This window comes from Phyllobates terribilis, unplaced genomic scaffold, assembly GCF_046119375.1.
Source record: "Phyllobates terribilis strain yellow unplaced genomic scaffold, ASM4611937v1 Scaffold_268__1_contigs__length_2594270, whole genome shotgun sequence".
NCBI classification, from domain to species: Eukaryota; Metazoa; Chordata; class Amphibia; order Anura; family Dendrobatidae; genus Phyllobates; species Phyllobates terribilis.
In genome coordinates this window covers 467,714-481,145 of record NW_027363028.1, presented here as the reverse complement: position 1 = coordinate 481,145, position 13,432 = coordinate 467,714, and positions in this window count along the sequence as shown.

Here is a 13,432-nt window from a genome sequence, read left to right as displayed (position 1 = left end):
AATTTCTTTTAAAACCAACAACTTCAAACAGGATTGTGATAAACTACATAAAAAACATTACACCTGTGCCATGATATATCTCTAAGCTGTGCGTGGCTGATGGCTGTAATATACATTTATTCCCGCCTACAGGAGATGGGTTGGCATGGATCGAGCCCTGGTTTCATGGATTCACTCCACGTCATAAATTCCATTATGTTTTCAGTCCTAAGGAACTCAGATTACTGCACAATCTCTCCTGAAATGGGGGCACTAATACTTTCTATACTCTTCTGCTCAGGACTCATAGTAGCTCCAATGGTCCACCATAAATGAGTGCAACTCTGGTTTAGTGTTGGAGCTCTCCCCTCTTACATACGTTTTTATTGAGGATGTAACATATCTACAGGTCCCAGGCACCCTAATCTTACTGGCTGGACAGAACCTGTACCGCCCAGAGCTTATGGTTCTGACGTCTCCTCCATCACCAGCGCCGCTTGCAGAATGAATAAGGCTGCTACTGGTGACAGAAGCAGACGTCACAGGAGCAGATCTCCGGGGAGATGGGACCCACCATTTACAGAAACCTTAATATGACAAAATGGCAGAAAACCAGAGCAATAGAAATCACCATAAAGTGACTCCATTTTGGAAATTATAACCCTCAGTGAATTAATCTATAGGAGTAGCAATTATTTTGACTCCACGGGCCCCTTCTGGAAATTAGCATACAATGGATGTTGGAGAGTATTTTAATACCCAACACATAGTGCCCAGATTGTGCTCCAGGAGACCCACACACTGTAAATTAAGTGGGTTCTTCTCACTGTTACGGGTCCGGGAGGTGGAACCTCTGTGCTGCGGTGCAAGAAGGGACCCAGAGGGGCGTAACTAGGTATCAGCTCGAAGCGACCAAGGTCATACGGCGGCTCAATCGACTCCGTGACCAGGAAGGGTCCGAGCTGAGGGACCAGGTGCTACTCTGGGGACGACCTTGTATGGGAGCAGGTGACTCCCATGGTACAGATAGTAGGGACTGACCAGTATTGCAGATGGGTGCAGCAGGCAGGCTGACGAGTGCTCCAGGTAGATGGACTGGCAGACGAGTCAGGTGACGACAAGCAGGAACCTCCAGGTAGGTACGGCAGATAACAAGTAGAAGCCTCCAGGTAGGCTGTCAGGTAGGCACGGCAAGTGCTGGCAGGAGTCTCTAGGTAGGCTGTCAGGTAGGCACGGCAAGTGCTGGCAGTAGTCTCTAGGTAGGCTGTCAGGTGGTCACGGCAAGTGACGGCGGAGGCCTCCAGGTAGGCACGGCAGGTAACAGGCAGGTGCTTCCAAGTAAGCGGGCTGGCAGGCACGGCAGGTAACAGCGAGGAGGTGAGAGGGATGGCCTCTCTGCCTGGCAGGGGGCAGAGACGCTGATGCTACAGTACCCCCCCCCCCTTTACGCCCCCTCTTTTTTGGCCAGAAAGAAATTTTTAAAGGAGAAGCGGGGCATGAATGTTCTCCCTGGGTTCCCAAGTTCTCTCCTCTGGGCCAAACCTCTTCCAATCCACCAGAAAAAAGGTTTTTCCTCTTACCCTCTTGGTGGCCAGAATGTTCTCTACCTCAAAAACGTCCTCAGCGGAAACCGGAGCAGGGGGAGTACCTGGATTGTTGGAAAAAGAATTAAACACAACTGGTTTGAGGAGAGATACGTGGAAGGAGTTGGGAATCTGCAAGGTGGCCGGGAGTTTTAACTTGTAGGCCACTGGGTTGATTTGTTTGAGGACTTCAAATGGACCGATGAACCGAGGACCCAACTTATAGGAGGGTGTTTTGAGCCGGACATGTTTGGAAGAGAGCCAGACTTTATCTCCTGGACGGAATTGAGGAGGATCCAGACGTCTCTTGTCAGCATGTTTCTGAAGAAGTGCGGATCTAGTATTTTCCCAAATGGTGGAGAATTTGCTGACTAGAGACTCCGCGGCAGGGTTGTCCACCGAGGAGGAGATGGGAAACGGAATCCGGGGAAGTTGACCGTAGACCACAAAGAACGGGGATTTAGAAGTAGATTCGCTCTCATGGTTGTTGTAGGAGAACTCGGCCCATGGTAGGAGCTCCACCCAATCGGTATGGTGAGCATTAACAAAGTGCCGGAGGTAGCTGGTAAGGATTTGGTTGATACGCTCTACTTGGCCATTGGACTGTGGATGGTAGGCGGAGGAGAAATCCCGGGTGACATCCAGCAGCTTACACGTAGCTCTCCAGAAGCGTGAGGTGAACTGAACCCCTCGATCCGACACAATGTGGAGGGGTAGGCCATAAAGACAGAAGATATGAAGGATGAAATCCTTAGCCAGCTCTAATGCAGACGGGAAACCAGGCAGAGGGCTGAAGTGGGCCATTTTAGAAAAGCGGTCAGCGACCACCCAAATGACTGTACAACCGGCAGAAACAGGGATATCGGTAATAAAGTCCATGGCAATGTGCTGCCATGAGGCAGCAGGTACAGGAAAAGGCAGGAGGCGACCGGCTGGAAGATGTCTGGGAACTTTGTTGCGGGCACAGGACGAACAGGCCGAGACGAAGTCTGCCACATCCTTGTGCAGGGTAGGCCACCAGTAATGCCGGGTAATAAGCAGGAAGGTCTTCTTTTGGCTAGCATGGCAGGCTAGTTTAGATGAATGACCCCAGTGAAGAACCTTCTCACGATCTGGAACCGCTACAAACGTCTTACCGGGTGGAAGACGAGTCAGATCCAAGGGGGCCACAGTCATCACTTTGGAGGGGTCGATGATGTGCATAGGCTCCTCCTCTTGATTGGAGGACAGGAAGGATCGGGACAAGGCGTCGGCTTTGACATTCTTGCCCGCTGAGCGGTAATGTAGGATAAAGTTGAAGCGGGCGAAGAACAAAGACCACCGGGCCTGACGCGGATTGAGTCTTTGGGCATTCTGGAGATATGCCAGGTTTTTGTGATCCGTATAGATGATCACTGGGTATAGAGCCCCTTGAAGCAGGTAACGCCACTGCTCCAGCACCAATTTAACGGCTAACAGTTCTTGGTCTCCTATGGAGTAGTTGCGCTCAGACGAGGAAGAAGAGTTTGGAGAAGAAGCCGCAGGTTACCATTCTCCCGGATAAAGATTTTTGGGTGAGCACCGCTCCGGCTCCGGAGGAGGAAGCATCAACCTTCAGGAAGAACTGTTTGTTGCAGTCCGGATGGTGCAGCACTGGGGCAGAGGAGAAGGCTTGTTTTAAGGAAAGGAAGGCCTCCTCAGCTTCGGGCGGCCATTCCTTGGGATTTGCTCCCTTACAGGTGAGCGCAGAGATGGGAGCAGTCCGGGAAGAGAAGTGCGGGATGAAGAGACGATAATAGTTGGCGAAGCCCAGGAATCGCTAAATTGCCTTCAACACCTCCGGACGGGGCCACTTTAGGACAGCAGAGTTTCTCGGGATCCATTCGTAAGCCTGTCTGGGAGATAACATAGCCCAGGAATGGAAGAGAGGTTTGCTCGAAGAGGCACTTCTCAAATTTTGCATAGAGGTGATTCTGCCTGAGCCTAAGCAGGACCTGACGAACATCCCTCCAGTGTGTGGGAAGATCCGGAGAGAAGACCAAGATATCGTCTAGGTCCAGATGTTGTTGACCAATTCTTGGAAGACGGCGGGAGCATTGCAGAGACCGAAGGGCATCACACTGTATTCATAGTGACCATCCCGGGTATTGAATGCCGTCTTCCACTCGTCTCCTTGACGGATCCGAACCAGGTTATATGCCCCACGTAGATCTAGCTTGGTAAAGATCCTAACTCCCTTAAGACGGTCAAACAACTCGGAGATGAGCGGCAGGGGGTATTTGTTTTTGACCGTGATTTGGTTGAGTCCTCTATAGTCAATACAGGGGCGTAATGAACCATCTTTCTTCTTGACGAAGAAGAATCCGTCTCCAGCCGGAGAGGTAGATTTCTGGATGAATCCCCTGGCCAGATTCTCCTCGATGTACTCCGACATGGCCCAGGTTTTGGCCGACGACAACGGTTAAATACTCCCACGGGGTGGAGTGGCACCGGGTACCAGGTCGATCGGGAAATCATATGGCCTATGAGGTGGCAGTGTCTCTGCTTCCTTTTTATCGAAGACATCTGCATAGGGCCAGTAAGGTGCCGGTAGACCGGGCAAATTAGCCGGGGTAGGTGGAGGACGAGCCGGGCGAACCGGAACCAGGCAGGTCCTATGGCAATCCTGCCCTCACCAGAGTACTTCACCGGATTGCCAGTTCAGCACGGGTTCATGTCTCTGAAGCCAGGGTAGACCTAGCAATAGGGAGTGAGAGAGTCCGGATAGCACATGAGCACATGGAAGGAGATTCTCTCAGAATGCAGCATTACCACCTGCAGGGTTATAGGTTCTGTGACAAGCAGGATGGTCACCGGAAGGAGTCTTCCATCCACGGAGGCGACTGCCAATGGTTCAGCCAGAGGTTTGGTGGGAATCCGATATCTCTCTACCAAGGACTGGGAAATGAGGTTTCCAGCGGCTCCAGAATCCAGGTGAGCAATTTCAAAGTAACGGTTCTCTGCCCAGGAGATAGAGACAGACAAAGTCATGGACGGAGAGGGTTTACTTTTGCCTAGGACGACCTCTCCGAGCGGTCCTAGACACTGGAATTTCCCAGCTTCTCCGGGCAGGAACGGATGAAGTGCTCCTTACTGCCACAATAGAAACAGCTCCCCTCTGCTTGGCGTGACTCTTGGTGAGATTTGACCATCTTGGTCGGGTCGATCTGCATAGGTTCGGGCGAGCGTGCCCGTGGAGTAGCTGGTTGAGAGGCAGGTCTCTGGAAAGTAGGAGCAAGGCGAGGAAATTTTCTCTCCCGGGTAGTCTCTTTAGCACGTTCCAGGAAACGGATGTCGATCCGAGTAGCAAGTGACACCAGATCATCCAAGGTGGTAGGAATGTCCCGGCCGGCTAACTCATCCTTAATCCGACCGGAAAAACCCTCCCAGAAGGTGGACACCAGGGCTTCGTTGCCCCAGGTCAGCTCAGAAGCAAGGGTACGGAAGCGTATGGCATACTGGGCCACGGTGAGACTCTCTTGGCGGAGACGGAGCAATGAGGAGGCAGTAGAAATTTTCGTCCGGGCTCATCAAAGACCTTCCGGAAGGCAGAGAGGAAAGCCAGAAGATCAGACACCAGGGAATCCCCTCTCTCCCATAGGGGGTTGAGCCATGCCAGTGCTTCCCCGGTGAGGTGAGACATGATGAATGCCAGCTTGGCCCGGTCGGAGGGAAATTGATGTGCCAAAAGTTCAAAGTGCAGCGTACACTGGTTCAGAAAGCCCCGACATGAGACGAGGTCACCTCCAAAACGAGGAGGCGCAGAAAGCCGGGGACCTGGGCTGGATGCCGTGGTATTGGTGAGCAGCGGTTCTGCCGAAGCGGGAGTCGCACGACTTGAGGCGGACACAGGTGGGACAGACAGCGTGTCCAGATGGGAGTTGACATTCCGCAGATAGTTCAGGATGGTTTCCTGTTGGGCTCTCTGACGAGAGACCTCCTGGTACAGGTCAGTAAGCGAGGGGGCTTGGGGGCCACTGGGTTCTATGGCCCGAGCAAACTGTTACGGGTCCGGGAGGTGGAACCTCTGTGCTGCGGTACAAGGAGGGACCCAGAGGGGCGTAACTAGGTATCAGCTCGAAGCGACCATGGTTGTACGGCGGCTCAATCGACTCCGTGACCAGGAAGGGTCCGAGCAGAGGGACCAGGTGTTACTCTGGGGACGACCTTGTATGGGAGCTGGTGACTCCCACGGTACAGATAGTAGGGAGTATTGCAGATGGGAGCAGCAGGCAGGCTGACGAGTGATCCAGGTAGATGGACTGGCAGACAAGGCAGGTGACAAGCAGGAACCTCCAGGTAGGTACGGCAGATAACAAGCAGAAACCTCCAGGTAGGCTGTCAGGTAGGCACGGCAAGTGCTGGCAGGAGTCTCTAGGTAGGCTGTCAGGTAGGCATGGCAAGTGCTGGCAGGAGTCTCTAGGTAGGCTGTCAGGTGGTCACGGCAAGTGACGGCGGAGGCCTGCAGGTAACAGGCAGGTGACAGGCAGGTGCTTCCAGGTAAGCGGGCTGGCAGGCACGGCAGGTAACAGGCAGGTGCTTCCAGGTAAGCGGGCTGGCAGGTAACAGGCAGGTGCTTCCAGGTAAGCGGGCTGGCAGGCACGGCAGGTAACAGGCAGGTGCTTCCAGGTAAGTGGGCTGGCAGAGCCCATAGACAGACTGGCGGACTGAAGGGAAGACAGCCTGTCGGGCTGGAGAGTAGTCAGGCTGGTGGACAGGACTGGGAGTCAGGCTGGCGGGCAGGACTAGTAGTCAGGCTTGCAGCGGGACCTTAGGGCTGAAGCAGAGGTAAGAACACTGTGCAACAACTATTGCTCAGGCACCTCCATTTTTATATATGGGAGGACCTCCGGCTATTGGCCGGGAACTCCTTAGGACAGCGCGCGCGGCCCCTTTAAGAGAGAGGGAGCGCGCGCCCTAAGCACAGTGCCCGGGAAGCAGCGCGCGCCAGCAGCATCAGGAAGAGGAGCGCTGGAGGACGCCGGGCGGGGAGCGCAGGGAGCGAGGAGGTGAGAGGGACGGCGTCTCTGCCTGGCAGGGGGCAGAGACGCCGATGCTACACTCACTATAGTAATGCCAAATACATGGAGGCTAAATGTGGTTTTGGCGCACTGCAAGGCTCAGTAGCGGAGGGGAGATTTGATTTTAGGAGAGCGGAGATTGCTGGATCGGTTTATTGATGAGTAGAAGCTTTTATTGGTATAATTTTCACCTACATAACCTTTTTTGATGGCTTCTTATTCCATATTTTGGAGGCTGAATGAACAAACAGTTGAACACTATGCTCCACTGGTTTATTCTATGAGGTTTTCAATTAGACTGTGAACTGTCATTCTGTCAATAACTTGTCATTTCTACAGACATTTTAAGTAGAAATGTTCAAAAATATAAATTCAAGGATATTTTATTCAAAATTAATAATTGTTTTTTTCTTGGTAGATGACTATACCAGGAGATTAGAGGGACAGGAGATTTTTAAATCGGATGATCTTGAGATCCCACAGGATACAATTGAAGTGAATGCCATTACTCCAGATATGCCATCATCCCTTCACAGCAAAGATCTGTCATCTGATCCTTTGAAACAGGTTCTGTCTTCTGATTCATTACTGACTACTAAGGAATGTCAAAATAAAAAATTAAGCATTAAAAAACGAACTGCTCATAAAGGAAAGAAGTCATTTTCACTTTCAGAAAATGGAAATAGTTTTACCCTCGAAAAGTCTATTCTTAAACATCAAAAAATTCACACAGTGGACAATAGATTTTTTTGTTCCAAATGTGGGAGATGTTTTAACAAGAAATCAGATTTTGTGAAGCACCAGAGACTTCACATAGGGGAGAAGCCTTTTTCATGTTCAGAATGTGAAAAATGTTTTAACCAGAAAGCGCATCTTAATAGCCACCAGAGAACCCACACAGGGTTGAAGTCCTTTTCCTGCTCAGAATGTGGGAAATGTTTTAACCAGAAATCAGATTTGATTAAGCACCAGAGAACTCACACAGGGGAGAAGCCTTTTTCATGTTCAGAATGTGGAAAATGTTTTAATCATAAAATGATTCTTGATAACCACAAGAGAACTCACACAGGGGAGAAGCCTTTTTCATGTTCAGAATGTGAGAAATGTTTTAACCAGAAATCAGATTTGATTAATCGCCTTTTTCATGTTCAGAATGTGGAAAATGTTTTAATCGTAAAATGATTCTTGATAAACACAAGAGAACCCACACAGGGGAGAAGCCCTTTTCATGTTCAGAATGTGGGAAATGTTTTAACCAGAAATCAGATTTGATTAATCACCAGAGAACTCACACAGGGGAGAAGCCTTTTTCATGTTCAGAATGTGGAAAATGTTTTAATCGTAAAATGATTCTTGATAACCACAAGAGAACACACACAGGGGAGAAGCCTTTTTCATGTTCAGAATGTGAAAAATGTTTTAATTGTAAAATGATTCTTGATAACCACAAGAGAACTCACACAGGGGAAAAGCCTTTTTCATGTTCAGAATGTGGGAAATGTTTTAACCAGAAAGCGCATCTTAATAACCACCAGAGAACCCACACAGGGGAGAAGCCTTTTTCATGTTCAGAATGTGGGAAATGTTTTAATTGTAAAGTGATTCTTGATAACCACCAGAGAACCCACACAGGGGAGAAGCCCTTTTCATGTTCAGAATGTGGGAAATGTTTTAACCAGAAATCAGCTTTGGTTAAGCACCAGAGAACCCACACAGGGGAGAAGCCTTTTTCATGTTCAGAATGTGGGAAATGTTTTAACCAGAAAGCGCATCTTAATAACCACCAGAGAATTCACACAAGTGAGAAGCCTTTTTCCTATTCTTTTTTTTTTTAAGACATTTTTATTGAGATTTTTTCATTAGTTTTTTTGTTACAAAACAATAAACCAGTACATACAATAATAAAATAACATACCATAGGGATGAAATACATGCATCTCTCCTATATATACTTTCAGCTTGCCCATTACCGTCTGATAACTTGCAGTTACTATATCTTACAATTAACATTCTACATTCTTGAAATCTTTTATATAACCATAATATTGTAATAAACATTATAATCCTATACACATATAGGTGTGCTATATTATCCATACCACATGTTAAGGAATTCCAATACACATTACAATGAAACATTAGACCTCGCCAATACCCCCCTCCCCCATAAGTCATTGTCTCTCCAACAATAACCCCCTTGATGGCATTCCAGGTGTATCCAACCATAAGCCCTATATTTTCTCTAATTTATTCATTCAGTTTTGTTTTTTACATACCCCTTTTTCTAATGTGATAATGTTATTTATCCTATTTTTGAGTTCACTCATTTCTGGAGGTGAGGGGTTAATCCATTTGGATGCAATATGTTTCCTAGCTTGAAATAAAATATGTGAAATCCCTATTGAAATTGGGTCAAATTCCATATCATCTTCTAATATACCTAATAGGCATTCTTTGGGGTCTGGTTGAATATCTATTTTATATACCCTCTTTATAATAGACAGAACTCCTTTCCAGTATTTACCTAACTCCCGGCATTCCCATAGCGGATGTAATAGGCCCGCAGCATCCATGTTACATCTTGGACGTTCAGCAGCAGTCCGGTATCCTATGTTACATAGGAATCTAGACGTCTTATATTTCCTATGTATTAATATGATCTGGGAAATCTCTGCGCCTCATGTAAAGATAATTGGGGAACCAGTTCTAATACCGCTCCCCATTGATCCTCAGAAATTGGACCTTTATCTCCATCCATTTTTGTCTAGCTGGACAAGGAAATATTTTTAAATAATTATCAAGAAGGACTCAGTAAATATCAGAAATACGACCCTTAGTATTTCCCTTCTCTAAAAGCAAATTAACAAAAGTATTATTTTCTACCCAAAAGAGCGTCCATCTTGATTGTGCATTAAATGAATGCCGAAACTGTAGAGATTTATAGAATTGTTTATTTGTCAACCCAAATTCCCCCTTTAATTGATCAAAGGACTTAAGTATCCCTTCAGATAATATGTTTTATATCGTATATATGTTTTATATCGTATATATTCCTTTATCCTCCCAACTCTGAAATCCCTCTAATTTATAGACCTCTGCATATTTATTATTAAACCATACAGGTGTAGATTCATTGCAGTCTCCTGTTTCCATTATATCTTTACCCCTATCCCAGACCTTGTAGAGTAGAGCAAGTGTAGGGTATAGTGATTTCTTGTGTGCGAGGTCATTCAGTTCCACTATATGAATAGGAATATTCCACGGTGTTCCTGAGGTAATTAACCGCTTAATACTATTTGGGTTTGCAGCGCTATGCCTCCCACCCAAATGTTGCAATTGCGCTGCCATATAATACAGTGGGGCAAGAAAGTATTTAGTCATCCACCAATTGTGCAGGTTCTCCCACTTAAAAAGATGAGAGAGTCCTGTAATTGACATCATAGGTCGACCTCAGCTATGAGAGACAAAATGAGAAAACAAATCCTGAAAATCACATTGTCTGATTTGGAAAGAATTTTTTTTTCATATTTTGGTGGAAAATAAGTATTTGGTCAATTACAAAAGTTCATCTCAATACTTTGTTATATATCCTTTGTTGGCAATGCCAGAGGTCAAATGTTTTCTGTAAGTCTTCACAAGGTTGGCACACACTGTTGCTGGCATGTAGGCCCATTCCTCCATGCAGATCTCCTCTAGAGCAGTGATGTTTTGGGGCTGTCGCTGGGCAACACAGACTTTCAACTCCCTCCAAAGGTTTTTTATAGTGTTTAGATCTGGAGACACTAGACAATTCCAGGACCTTGAAATGCTTCTTACGAAGCCACTCCTTCATTGCCCTGGCGGTGTGCTTTGGATCATTGTCATGCTGAAAGACCCAGTCAAGTTTCATCTTCAATGCCCTTGCTGATGGAAGGAGGTTTGCACTCAAAATTTCACGATACATGAGCCCATTCATTCTTTCATGTACACGGATCAGTCGTCCTGGTCCCTTGGCAGAGACACAGCCCCAAAGCATGATGTTGCCACCCCCATGCTTCATAGTAGGTATGGTGTTCTTTGGATGCAACTCAGCATTCTTTCTCCTTCAAACACGCCGAGTTGTGTTTCTACCAAACAGTTCTACTTTGGTTTCATCTGACCATATGACATTCTCCCGATACTCCTCTGGATCATCCAAATGCTCTTTAGCAAACTTCAGATGGGCCCGGACATGTAATAGCTTAAGCAGAAGGACACGTCTGGCACTGCAGGATCTGAGTCCCTGGCGGCGTAGTGTGTTACTGATGGTAGCCTGTGTAACGTTGGTCCCAGCTCTCTGCAGGTCATTCACTAGGTCCCCCTGTGTGGTTCTGGGATTTTTGCTCACCTTTCTTGAGATCATTTTGACCCAACGGGGTGAAATCTTGTGTGGAGTCCCAGATCGATGGAGATTATCAGTGGTCTTGTACGTCTTCCATTTTCTAATTATTGCTCCCACAGTTGATTTCTTCACATCAAGCTGCTTGCCTATTGAAGATTCAGTCTTCCCAGTCTGGTGCAGGGCTACAATTTTGTTTCTGGTGTCCTTCGACAGCTCTTTGGTCTTCACCATAGTGGAGTTTGGAGTGTGACTGTTTGAGGTTGCGGACAGGTGTTTTTTATACTGATAACAAGTTCAAACAGGTGCCAGTACTACAGGTAATGAGTGGAGGACAGAGGAGCCTCTTGAAGAAGTTACAGGTCTGTGAGAGCCAGAAATCTTGCTTGTTTGTAACTGACCAAATACTTATATTCCACCAAAATTTGAAAAACAATTCTTTCCAAATCAGACAATGTGATTTTCAGGATTTCTTTTCTCATTTTGTCTCTCATAGTTGAGGTCTAACTATGATGTCAATTACAGACCTCTCTCATCTTTTTAAGTGGGAGAACTTGCACAATTGGTGGCGGACTAAATACTTTTTTTCCCCACTGTATATTAGTGCATTAGGAATCGCCAAAACACCAGATTCCTTGTCACTTTGTAGATATTCACATTTTATCCTAGCCGATTTCTTTTTCCATATAAGAGAACGAAACTTCCTATGAATTTTTTGAAAATGGGAATTATGGATCCAAATAGGGGCATTATGCAGAATGTATAAGAGTTGGGGCATCAATATCATTTTTAATAAGTTCCCTCTTCCTACAGCTGATAATGGTAATCTCCACCACATATCTATCTTCTTTTTATACTCCTCCAGAAGAAGATATAGATTCAGTACAATGTAATCCTGAGATCTTATCATTATACTTATACTCGATATTAGAATTTCTCAACCGTTTGTATTCGTGTATGTTCTAATATGCTGGAATTAGGGATATCATCAAATGGTAGAATAACCGACTTATCCCAATTAATGGACAGGCCTGACCATTCACCAAACTCTCCAATAATGTTCAGAATAGGATCAATAGACTTCTGGATATCACCTACTGTACATATATAACTGTTTGTGTATTATACAATCACTGTATTTTATGTAGTGTGGGCACCCGCTTCTGCAGTGCCACCATGTAACCAATTGCTGGTGAAATAAAGGTTTTTGACCAAACTCATGTTTGGTGTTTCTGATTATTCCCAAATGGTCTGCCATTCATATTCTAGTATAGATATGTCACCATCTTATTGGTACTAGACAATTGTCTGATACGTAGATACTTTCCTTTGTTTTGATATATATTATTCGCTTCGTTCAATTTTTATTTTTGTTGTGTTAACCCCTTCACCCCCGAATGTGGTTTGCACGTTAATGAGAAGGCCAATTTTTACAATTCTGACCACTGTCACTTTATGAAGTAATTACTCTGGAACGCTTCAACGGATCTCACTGATTCTGAGTTTTTTGTGACATATTGTACTTCATGATAGTGGTAAAATTTCTTCGATGTGACTTGCGTTACTTTGTGAAAAAATCAGAAATTTGGCGAAATTTGAATTTTCATGCCCTTAAATCAGAGATTAGTTAATAAATAACAATTCCCACATAAAACACACGTCACCCCTATAGGCAATACTAAGGGGTATAATGGAGTCTAGACACAATGAAATTTAAAAAATTACAGTTTTTATTAAGTCATATATTAAAAGAAAAAAGTTTTTTTCCATAGAACAAAACAATGATTAAAAAGTTAATCAGGAACATTTTCAGCTGTCCAGGATTATGTATATGGGACTCAATCCAAAGGCTCTTGTAGGATTGAGGGTAGGGTTAAGATATTTATTCCCTCAATGAATATATAGATATCAGCAATCCAGCTTTTATTGCTTACTGGCCAGAGGGTATAAAGTACAAATGCCCTATAAAGTGTCAGTGCCAGCAGCATGGGCATGTTACCCTAATAGATATACAGATATCAACAATCCAGTTTTTTGATACATGATGACCAGAGTGTATAAAGTGCAAATGTCCTATAAAGTGTCAGTGCCAGCAGCATGGGCTTATTGCCCCAATATAGCTATATCAAAGGGACATTCAGATAATAATATTGTGCTGAGACCCAACCACTATATCCCCAGTTGTCATAATGTCAATTACTTACAGCCAGAGGAGAGAGAAAGTGACCCAGTGATCCTGGTGCTGCTCCCCAACGACGGCATTTCACCATGCTTCTTCCAGGGGGCGTTAACCACTGTAGCTTAACTGGCTCCTTAAATAGAGCCCGTGCCCTATCAAATCGCACTGATATGTACATGTGACGCTCGGTGTATTGGGCGCATGAACGCCGTCTGGCATCTCGTAACTACTGAAGAGACTTCCGGTTCCGGCTCTTGGAATGCAAGCGTGGAACGCTTCGCCCTCCTAGGTGCGC